Source organism: Pavona decussata, unplaced genomic scaffold (assembly GCF_977016875.1).
Source record: "Pavona decussata unplaced genomic scaffold, jaPavDecu1.1 SCAFFOLD_219, whole genome shotgun sequence".
NCBI lineage: Eukaryota > Metazoa > Cnidaria > Anthozoa > Scleractinia > Agariciidae > Pavona > Pavona decussata.
Window position 1 is genome coordinate 616971 of NW_028145624.1, and position 12145 is coordinate 629115.

General features: G+C 34.8%; 1 long non-coding RNA gene across 1 annotated transcript; it reads left to right on the forward strand.

The window, feature by feature from the left end:
- Positions 1-3403: 3403 nt before the first annotated feature.
- LOC146459385 (uncharacterized) lies at positions 3404-5395 on the forward strand. The gene is made up of 2 exons (XR_014857944.1): positions 3404-3785; positions 4708-5395. It is a non-coding gene; the product is annotated as an uncharacterized LOC146459385 (long non-coding RNA).
- Positions 5396-12145: the final 6750 nt, after the last annotated feature.

The following is a 12145-nucleotide window of genomic DNA, read 5'->3' on the forward strand; positions in this document are numbered from 1 at the left end:
ATAGAGATCCAATCTAGTTTTGAGAAGGCTTATCTGAAACTTGAGCCCTTATTATCAGACGATAAGGAAGAATTAGCTGCTGCGACCCTTCGATCGATCACACCAACTACATCGAGTGTAAGGCCCCCAAACCACCAAAAGCACTACAGAGAGCTATCGAACAACTAAAACGAAGAGATGACATCGTAATCACGAAACCTGATAAAGGGATACGAGTGGTTGTTATCGATAAGGCAGAATATGAGTTAATATGTTCGCCTTTTGAGTGAAGCTTCCATAAATGACACAGCTAAATTTGTCACCGTTAGCTCGGAAAGACCTAAGACACGAGGACGACCACTCAAACACTACAACCCGTTACTGATGAAAGAGAAGCACCTTGAATCCGTCGTTAGGAAAATTCTCCCGAAGCAGATTGCCGACTCAGTTTGCCCGAAAGGATCACGACTCGTCCATCTTTATGGTCTCCCAAAGACGCATAAAGAGAAGCTAGCAATGAGGCCCACTCTATCAGCCACAAGTACTTAAAACTACGCTCTCGCCAGGTGGGTTGACAATAAACTTAAACCTCTGTCAACCAATAGCCACACTACACCTGACATATTTTCCTTCGCTGACGAGATTCGTGATTTGAGCTTTAATGAGAGTGACATCCTAGTATCCTATGATGTCTCTCGGGCTGTGTCAGTTTTCAAAATGGCCTACTAACTGACTATGACTGAAATATTTCCTTGAGCGGATCAAACCGTTATTTCGGACTTCTCTGTTATTAATTAATTTCTTCAATTTCCCGGATTGCTGAAGGAAGTGGAAGGTTTCTTCCCATGTACATGATATTTGAGTTTGTTTAGAGAGAAGAGTAGTAACTGTGTCGAATTTGTTGAAAAAGGGTCGCGAGTTCAAACTTGGAAGAAGCCAGAGATGTCGATCAAGGCGGGAAAGTACGACTAATTTGGACCCATCACCACACGGCGTACTCATTTGATCTTTATAATGGCTGTGTCAGTTTTCAGAATAACCTGCTAACTGACTATTAATGAAATATTTCCTTGAGCGGATTAAACCGTTATTTAGGATTTCTCTGATTTCCGTCTTTCTGTCCAGTTCTTCTTCAGTCAGCGGTGAAGGGAGGCTTTAATTTCCCGGATTGCTATAGCTAAAGGAAGTGGAAGAGTCGTAAGACATCTTCCCACGTACCAGATATTTTAGATTGTTTAGAGAGAAGATCAGTAATGGTGTCGGATTTGTTGAACAAGGGTCGCGAGTTCAAACTCGGAAGAAGCCAGAGGTATCAGTCAAGGCGGGAAAGTACGACTAATTTGGACCCCACATTGCACAACGTATCCAATTGATCTTTGTGATGGCTGTGTGTCGATGTACTGTGTTCTGTTTTTACAGGCATTTTCATTATTGCTTGCATAGCAGAGAATAGCAACTATTTCAGTTTCGATATGTCAGTAGGCGAAATATTCATGAGAAGATTTTTTGACGTTCTTAATAATTTATTCATTGCATTCTGTTCGGCGTGTTTGTAATTGCGCATTTGATCGTAAATTTTGAGCTACAAACTAAGAACTTCCTGTGCATCTCAAATACTTACGTTTGAAAGCTTGTTGAGTCAAACGGTATGTTTGGACGAGTAATTAAAAATCTATTCTCCTTGACTGTAATTTCATTGCTTCTGCTTGAAACAGAAAAAGGTGTGTACGTGCACTGGATTGTTAGAAATTATCCTGATAATTACATTAACAGCTTTAGAAAGTGCAAAAAAAAAAACCTTCCAAAAAGAAGATCGGACAGTTCAATGCATAATCTTCACATTTTTACTCTTTTAGAAGCCAATAACTTTCAACAAGTCTTGCAGTTACAACATTTACGTGACTTCTGTGGCATCACAAAAGAGGTTGTGATTTACCTTTAGGTGATGCAATCATGCAGTTATCTAACTCATTTGGGACGCTTGTCAAGCTGAAAACATGAGAAAACTTGGACACAAAAACTACTTTTCAGTAACATCGGTAACATCACGATAATGCGTTCATGACATGAATAATTCCATCATCTGCCAATATCCCCGCAACTTTTCAGAAATTCACCGATGTCAAGATTTAGTTGTGAACATCGGCCACAGAAATTTGGCTTAAATTTATTCATAAGTGAGGGTCCTGCGCGACCTTTAACGTATTCAACCAGCTCTCATTACTTCCGGTAAACCAAATCTTCTAAACCAACAATGCTCAAAATGTTATAAAATAGACGCAATAAGATAATTCAAACCGACGTTTCGGCAATGCTGCCTTCTTCAGGGTACAAAACTATACCGTTGAAAAGTTCGTTAAATTACTTGCATGCCTAAATTCATAAAAGCGCGCGTGCGCCCAACACAGGTGCTAGCGCATGCCGGCGTGCGAGCAAGTAAAAAACGAATTCACGCAAAACTAAAGTCCATGCCACTCGGACTAACAGTTCCATATTTGAAAATGAACCGCATCTCCTGCTTTTTCCAGTATCCTTGATTAGCTAGGCCTGCCCTCAAAACCGCAACCTTTAGATCTTCGAGTGTGTGGTTCTCTTGGTTGGAATGGGCAGGTACAGGAAGGTCATTTCCCCCGTTGATGACATCCCTACGGTGTTCTCTAAATCTGTCCGCCAACCTACGACCAGTCTCTCCGATATAAACTGCATGTTGATAGACATTTGGTACATGTCAAACAATAAACCACGTTGTCCGTGACGCAGGTGCATTACACCAATGGTAAACTAACTGACTGCCAATCCATTCCATTGGATTCTGTTTGTATGTATTGGATGTGTAATGACAGTGTACACTATAGTGTTGTAACTTTTAACAAACTTGCAACCTTCATTTTTAGGCTTGCATGTATGAAAGTGCATCTAGGTACTTCAATGAAAGTGTTACTTAAAGTAACTGACATTGTCCTCCAACCATTTTCTCAGCAACATAAGTCATTCAACGCCTTGTGACATCACACCTGGGTATACATAACCTTGGCTAAAGCGGCAACGCAACTATACTAACAGGACTTGTCATTGTCAGATTGACGCTTGGTCAATACTTACCAGCCGTTACCCTTGCTAAAGGGAATGTTAGACAAAATAGATTTTAACTTTATCCGAAGACCGTTTTCCACTTTAGGTACTAGTACACAAACTGTAATTAACACCATCCCTCCAACAACTGCCACGTGGGCTACAAACGTACTCTTCATAACTCAATACTGGTTGAAAACCTATTTGTGTGCGTAGTTAGGATATTTTTAGATTAATTTATTTTGCTTTTGCTTTTCTAAAACAGATTGACAGAAACATAACTGGAGTTCTTGGAAAATTAGAGAATTGGATGAAGCACCGCAGAAGATACATTAATCTCGTACCCCGATCTCAGTCGTCGGTTCGGGAATGTCGAAATGTGAGATCTGGTAAAGTTCGATACAACGCCATTTCTGGTTGGTTACCAGAATAAGGAATGCCTCATTCTAATCTGCTCTGTGATTGGCTCTTTCCTTCTGTGTTTGGTTTTCGCTCAGTTCGGGGAAGAAACAAAAACACGGAAAAGTTTTCGCTCCGATTAAGATTGTCATGCGACGTTTTAATACATACATGCCCTTTGTGTGGGGAGAGAACAGTGAGAAATTGTTTTTTCGGAAGACAACAGCGATTTTAGCCGAAAAGAGTTTGCAGTAACGTTCAAACGGCCTTGCCAAATTACACAAGTTTCCAACACGATGGATATAAGCTTGCTTACTTTTGGGGATAAAATGGAGGTAGGTCATATATTTTTTTTGGGTATTTCTTGACAAAAAATGATTTTTTTTAAAATGATTATTTATTTAGTAAACGCAAATTAATTTCCCCAAAATACTTTACCTTGAGTTCCTGAACACGCGCGCCGCATTTGCTAGCATATTTTCAGTTTTTGTCTTCTGCTAAAAGACTATTTTCCTTCTATAAATTGAACTGGACTTTGAGTAAGAGACTTCATAATATAATATTAGTCCTTTCAGACCAGTGTGCTTATTCCTTCAAGATCCATACAACATCTCTCATAGGACTTTGGAGACATTGATAGAGTGTCCACACAATATTGACCAATATTATTATTCATCTGTTGGTGAGGTCAATATCCCTCCCACCCATCAGCTACGAGAAATGAAAAATGTCCGACTTATGACCGCCAAAATAATAGTAATGAAACCCGTACTACAACAGAGAACACCTTGTCTGAACCGATTAGGGCTCTTTATGTAAGTGTAGTTAGTTTAATTTTATCCCCTCTCTCCCACCTACTGAGTTAAAAAAAATTGGATCCAAAATATAAAACTAGCCTTCCTCTAAAATAAAAATGGGGACATTGGTTTACATGTCTGCACCACCTAATGTTTTGCAGGTCTATGCTTGTGATAGGCTTTAGAAAAGAAGTAGTTTTAAAAGGAGGACATGCCTCTTTGGATTTGACATCACTTATAGTTTTTAGAATCTTTTTGCCATTGTTCTTTTCTTCAAGATAGGGGAATTTCTCCATTATTTTATCATTAGTATGGAGTCCTTGAAGTACTAAACACACTTCATTTCCTACTTCCATTGTTAATCCTTAGCACATTCTCTGATACAAATAGTTATCACTGGCCTCAGTTTCTCCTTTATTTCTTGTTAACTCTGCCTTAATTTCTTCCACCTGATTTCTAGGGAGAAGCAAGTTCCTAAAGTTCCTATCAGTGATGTGAATATCTTCAAGGGCTAAAACAGCTGGACACGGCTCAACACATAATTAAGAGCAATGACAGTCATTTCGGACAACAGATATCACAACAGCTGCATTTCTCACACAAAAGCCAAAACCAAAGTGGTTATAAGCAAAAATTTTCCCCTGCACAGATTTCTGGGGTATTTACACTAATCTGTCATGATGGGTTGCATTTCTTCAATATTTGCACCAATATGATTGTTGTTAAAGTAAAGTTTTGATGTAGCAGGCTTCCCATCTCTTCCACTTTCTTGGAAAAAACTTTCCATGGTTTGCGGAAAACCAAAATGAATAAATTATTATCCTTCCAACACAATGAGAATCAAACCCCATTCCCAAAGATTGTGGCAAACTGTAGAGAATGAGACTGAGCCAAAAGTGCATTTTGAGGAATTTGGGGAGTAAGGTAGAACTGGTGATCCCCAAGCTTTCCACCCAAAAAGGCACCCCCAAATCCACACAGTACTAATGATGAGTAAATAATAGGCTGACAGGCTTAATTTTTGACATTGGTGGTGATAAGTTCATCTGCTATGGGCGAAAATATGTAATCAAACTGGTCAACATTACTTTGTGTTAAGATAGGAGGGCCTTTGTAGTACTCCATAAATCTTTCATATTCAAACTTTGTATGACTGTAGTTTGGTTGTTTTTCTGTTGCTGTTGCTGTCATGACAACAATCTTCGCTGTAGGGAATACTGAGGAAAGTGTTCCTCGTTTGCTGTACTCTGAAGTTGTGCCCCCTGAACAAAGATGCAATTAATTAAGAAAAAACTGTAGTCATTCACTGGGATGTTGTTATTCTTTCCATTAGAATAAGACAATATAATATTACCAGAAAATGGATAATGAGAAGGCTGAATAAAAAGGGATTCTCAAGTAACTAAAGTAGTTAGATATTTGGGTGTATCAGCCCACTTTTTAAAAAATGATAAAAAATCCCATACAAATCCTTATAAACCCCATAAACCACACATTATCTCACCCCAATAACTACATAAAATACTATTTCAGTCTTTGAATTCAACACCTAACTCCTGCAACGGAGACGTCAAAAACCTAAAAACCTAAATCCTCGGTTTTTCAAAACTCCTGCAACGGAGACGCTAAATTTTTATCCTCGGTTTCTCAAAAACCTAAAAACATAAATCCTCGGTTTTTCAAAACTCCTGCAACGGAGACGCTAAATTTTTATCCTCGGTTTCTCAAAAACCTAAAAACATAAATCCTCGGTTTTTCAAAACTCCTGCAACGGAGACGCTAAATTTAGGTTTTTCATAAATGACACCAACTCACAAACAATCATCGATTAAATCCAACCAACTCATCAATCGCTGATTTGAATGATGAAGAAAAAAACCGATTATAACCGGTTTCGAAAAATTATGTAATCTAATTTATATGAACAACCAATTTGATCACAATGATAAAACATATTTTATTCATCCAACATTTGAAAATTACGGAGCCTCAGTTGATGGTTATATAATCAATCGAAAAAGATTAGAACCTAGAAAAGGATATTTGTCTGAGAATGGCTATTATATAATTTCTCCGGGACGTAACAATACATGCCCCGCTCATCGATTCGTCTATGAGGCCGTAAATCAGACACATATTTCTCCTGGATTGCAAATAAATCACATTGATTCCAATCGCCAGAACAATTCAATTGTAAATTTGCAACTGGTTACAGCCTCTGAAAATATGAAACACATGCACAAAGCCAGAAAAGAATTTTTGAACAGTTCATACTCAGAAGAAGAATTGCAAACAGTCAATAGATTAATGGAATTTCCACCAATGGAAGACAATGATTGTGAGTTTACACGCACAGAAAATAAAATAATCAATAAGATGTTTTACAGAATGTGTAACGATTTGGATGACATTAATTTTCCACTTTACAATGATTAATCATCAATGAATTCAAGGGTTGTTTGGCTATGTTTTGATTTGACTATGAATAATGGGGTTTTGGAGGGTAATTTGGACATGAATTTGAAAACCAAAAGGGCTTAAGAACATGGTGATAGACACTATTGTACAGAAAATGAGTGAGAAAAAAAATCAAAAATCAAAAATCGCAAACATGAATTTTTCTGCCAGTGAAAATTCATCATCACAAATTCTGGCAACAAATACTGTTTTTCATGATGGAAAAACATATTTTATTCATCCAATTTACACAAATTATGGATCTTCAACTGATGGATATATAATCAATCGAAAGAGATTGATTCCAAGAAAAGGAATATTACATTTAACTGGGTATTTGCAAACAACTGTTCGCAACCAAAATGGAATCAAAAATTTTGATGTCCACCGATTTGTTTACGAATGTTTTAATGGTCCAATTTCTGATGGAATGCAAATTAATCACAAAGATTCAAATAAACAAAATAATTGTATAAACAATCTTGAGCTTGTAACACGGCAACAAAACATGATATACAAAGGAAAAATTAGACTTGGTAAACAAAAATCAAAAAAGCAAAATGTTCCAACTAAATGTGAAAAATTTCATTATCATCATATTTTTACCAACTTTGGAGCCAACAAATTTGGGCAAATATACAATAAAAAAACCAAGAGAGTTTCAATTGGAATAAAAAAATTTGATGGTTATTTTAATATAACATTATCACAAATTGGTTTACAAAGAAAAACTATTGATGTTCACCGATTTGTTTACGAATGTTTTAATGGTCCAATTTCTGATGGAATGCAAATTAATCACAAAGATTCAAATAAACAAAACAATTACAATAAAAATCTTGAATTAATGACTCGGTCAGAAAATGCTAAACACGCTCATGAAGCCAAGAAATACAAAACAAAGATTGAAATTGAAACTGAAAAACCAATTAAATCAATCAAAATGGACATTGAATTGGAGGAATCAGAAGACGAGTTTACAGAAGATGAAAAACAAAAAATTGATAAAAAATACAATGCAATAATCAATAAAATCAAAAATGGTAACTTTCCATTTAAAAAACAACTTCAAGAACATTTACCAAACATTGAATTTTGGTAAATAATTAATAAAATATTGTGACAGTAATTATGACCGTAGATTTCATGAAAAATAAATGGAATTTGAGGCCATGTTGCCACAAAACAGAAACAAATCAACGAAGCCGTCAGTCCTTCCACAGATGACTGACATGGATGTTGCCTCCAGTCTTCATCCATTAGCAAATCTGGAATCACAAAATAAAAATAATCTATCTATAAAATATATGGATAAAAATAATCTATCCAAATTGACGAAAGATCAATTAATTGAATTATTAATCGCTAAACAAAAACCGGTTCCAATGCCGAGAACCAAGAAAGTGAAACCAATACCCTATCCACGAAAATCTGTCAAACAAATGGTAAAAGAGTAAGAGAATACAATCATCAAGCCGCCAATGCAATTTAGAGATGGACCTCAACCTATGCCGAGAAACAACATAATTCCACCTCCGATTCAATTTGCTGATAAACCCAAAGCAGCACCAAGAATGAAGAAAATGGCTCCAGTTCCAACACAAAGAACTCAAATCACAGAAGTTGCAAGAGCATTCAAGGGATATAACAAATCTTATGAAGTTGGAATTAAAAATGAAACAGATCCTTTGATTCAAATGAGTTCAACCAGATTAGCGATAGCTCATTTTATGAAACAATTATTAACTCAAATGAAAGGAATTAAATTTATTGAAACTTTGACAATTTATTTTGAACAACAAAAAGGAAACCAAACTGTCTCCAGAATTGGATATTTTAATAGTAAACCAAAAACAATAACTAATGCCAATGATTTTCAAGAATCTTTGGATGTTAATGTTGAACAAATTATGAATGATATTCACAAATGGATTAGTGAAGGTTCAGCTTGGATAATTAAATCAATCAATGGACATTACATCAATATTATCAAATATGAGCCTCTTACTGGAAGTTCTTACATCAAACTTCCAACTGAATTACAAAATAGTAAACATGGATTAATCAATCTACAGAATAAAGACAATGAATGCTTTCGTTGGTGTCACGTTAGACATTTGAATCCACGAGAAAATAATCCACAACGAATCAAAAAAACTGACAAAGCATTTGTCAAAAAATTGGATTATCAAGGAATTGAATTCCCTGTTTCAGTCAAACAATATAACAAAGTTGAAACACAAAACAATATTAACATCAACGTATTCGGTTATGAAAACAAACAAACTTATCCAATTTATGTATCCAAAGAAAAGTTTGAGAATGTGATGAATCTATTGCTAATCTCAGAAGATGAAAAAAAACATTACTGTCTTATCAAAGATTTTAATCGATTTATGCACCACAAAACCAAATCACATCAAAGAAAACATTTTTGTATGCATTGTTTGCAATGTTTTTCATCAGAACGAGTTTTAACCAAGCATCAGGAAGTATGTATTGAAATCAATGGTGAACAATCAATCAAAATGCCCGAAGTTGGTTCCAAAATAAATTCAAAAATTTTAATAAACAAATGCAAGCGCCATTCGTGATTTATGCTGATTTTGAAGCAATCACTGAACCAATTCATGGTTGTAATCAATCTAACCAACAATCTTTTACTGAAGCTTATCAAAAACACACTGATTGCGGTTATGGTTACAAAGTTGTATGCTGCTATGATGACAAATATTCAAAACCAATAAAATATTATCGTGGAGAAAATGCTGTTTACAAATTCATGGAGGCAATGCTTGATGAAGTCAAATATTGCAGACAAACTATCAAATACAAATTCAATAAACCATTAGTTATGTCTCCAGAAGATGAATCCAATTTTCGGAAAGCAACATCTTGCCACATTTGTTGCAAACAATTCACAAAAAATGATAGACGTGTTAGAGACCATTGCCATATTACTGGAAAATTCCGTGGCTCAGCCCATAATCAATGTAACAGGGATTTTACAATAACTAACAAAATCCCTGTAATATTTCATAATTTGAAAGGATATGATAGTCATTTTATAATGCAAGAAATTGGTAAAATTATTGAGACCAATACTTATGTGGATAGAAAAGGTGAAACCAGACAAGACAAAATTAATGTAATCCCAAATAACATGGAGAAATACATGGCCTTCATGTTGGGTTATAATTTAGTATTTATCGACAGTCTTCAGTTTATGAATCAATCATTGGCAAATCTTGTAAAGAATCTACCAGAAGATGCCTTATATACCAGTGAAGTTTTCAAAGGTCGTAAATTACAATTAATGAAACAAAAAGGAGTTTATCCGTATGATTATATGAGTAATTTTGATAAATTCAATGATACTCAATTACCAACCAAAGATGAATTTTACAGTCAAATGAATAATACACATATCACTGATGAAGAATACAGTCATGCACAAAATGTTTGGAATACATTTCAATTTAAAACCATGGGCGAATACCATGAATTATATCTCAAATCTGATGTATTATTGCTGGCTGATGTTTTTGAAAATTTCAGGAAAACATGTTTGGAATACTATAGATTGGATCCTTGTCATTATTTCACATCTCCAGGATTGAGTTGGGATGCAATGTTGAAAATGACTGAAGTCAAACTTGAATTAATCACGGATATTGATATGTATCAATTTGTTGAAAAGGGCATGCGTGGAGGAATCAGTTACATAGCCAATAGATACGGCAAAGCTAACAACAAATACATGCAAAATTGGAATCCAAATGAACCCAGTAAACATATCATGTATTTGGATGCAAACAATCTATATGGATGGGCTATGTCACAACATCTTCCAACTGGGAATTTCAAATGGTTGAATAAACAGCAAATAAAAAACATTAATTGGAAAACGATTCCCAAAGATAATAAGACTGGATATTTATTGGAAGTTGATTTGGAATATCCTCATGAATTACATGACCTGCATAATGATTATCCATGTGGCGCTGAACAAATCAAAGTGGCACCAAATATGCTGTCAGAATATTGCCAAAGAATTGCAGAAAAATTTGGAATAACAAGTGGACAAGTCAAAAAACTGATTCCAACATTGGCAAACAAATCAAAATATGTATTACATTATCGTAATCTGCAATTGTATCGTGAATTGGGTTTGAAATTGACTAAAATATACCGTGTATTATCCTTTAATCAAAGTCCTTGGTTGAAGACATACATTGATTTCAATACACATCAAAGAACTAATGCAAAGAATGCTTTTGAGAAAGATTTTTTCAAACTGATGAACAATAGTGTCTTCGGTAAAACAATGGAGAATATCAGAAAACGGGAAGACATTAAACTGGTGACTAATGAGAAACAATTATTGAAAATGACTTCCAAACCAACATTCATCAATAGCAAAATCTTTAATGAAAACTTGGTTGCAGTCCATAAAATAAAGGAATCGTTGACACTTAACAGACCAGCCTATGTTGGTATGTGTATCCTTGATTTGAGCAAAACATTGATGTACGATTTCCATTACAATTTCGTTAAAAACAAATATGGTAACAAAGCTAAGTTACTGTTTACGGATACAGACAGTTTGACATATGAAATTGAAGCCGAAGATGTGTATCAAGATTTTTGGAATAAAAAAGAAATGTTTGATAACTCGGATTATCCATCAAATCATCAATTTTATGACTCCACAAATAAAAAAGTTATTGGAAAATTCAAAGATGAAGCCGCTGGTGTACCCATTACTGAATTTGTGGGATTGAGATCCAAAATGTATTCATATATCAAAGATAACAACAATGGTGGAAAAACAGCCAAAGGAATCAAAAAGAATGTCATCAAAAATGATATTCAACATTTTGATTACAAAGATGTGTTGTTCAATGAGAAACAATTATTTCACCAAATGAAAACAATCAGAAGTAACCATCATGAACTTGGTAGTTACACCATCAACAAGACATCGTTGTCATGTTTTGATGATAAACGATATTTGTATCCTGATGGAATACACTCATTGGCCTATGGTCATTATGCTATCCAATGATAGTATCAACTTGTGATCAAAACATTGCAACAAAAACTTGTGACAAAACTTGGTTTTTATTTGTTTTTTGATAAATATTTGATTTGAACACTTTGACTCATCTTTTGTGATGAGATATTTAATTTTAATGTTTTTGGAGAAAATTTGGTTTCAATATCTTTACAATTATTTGGTTTGTTTTTTGTCAAATATTTGATTTCGAGACTTTGTATCATCTTTTGTGGTTTCAATATTTTCGAAAACATTTTTGTGTAATTATATTATATACTATATTTATACAAAAATGAAATCCAAAATATTGAAAAAACCAAAAGATGTTTCCAAGCAGGTGGAATCATCTCTGTGCCAATTCCTGCATTGCAAAGATGAATGT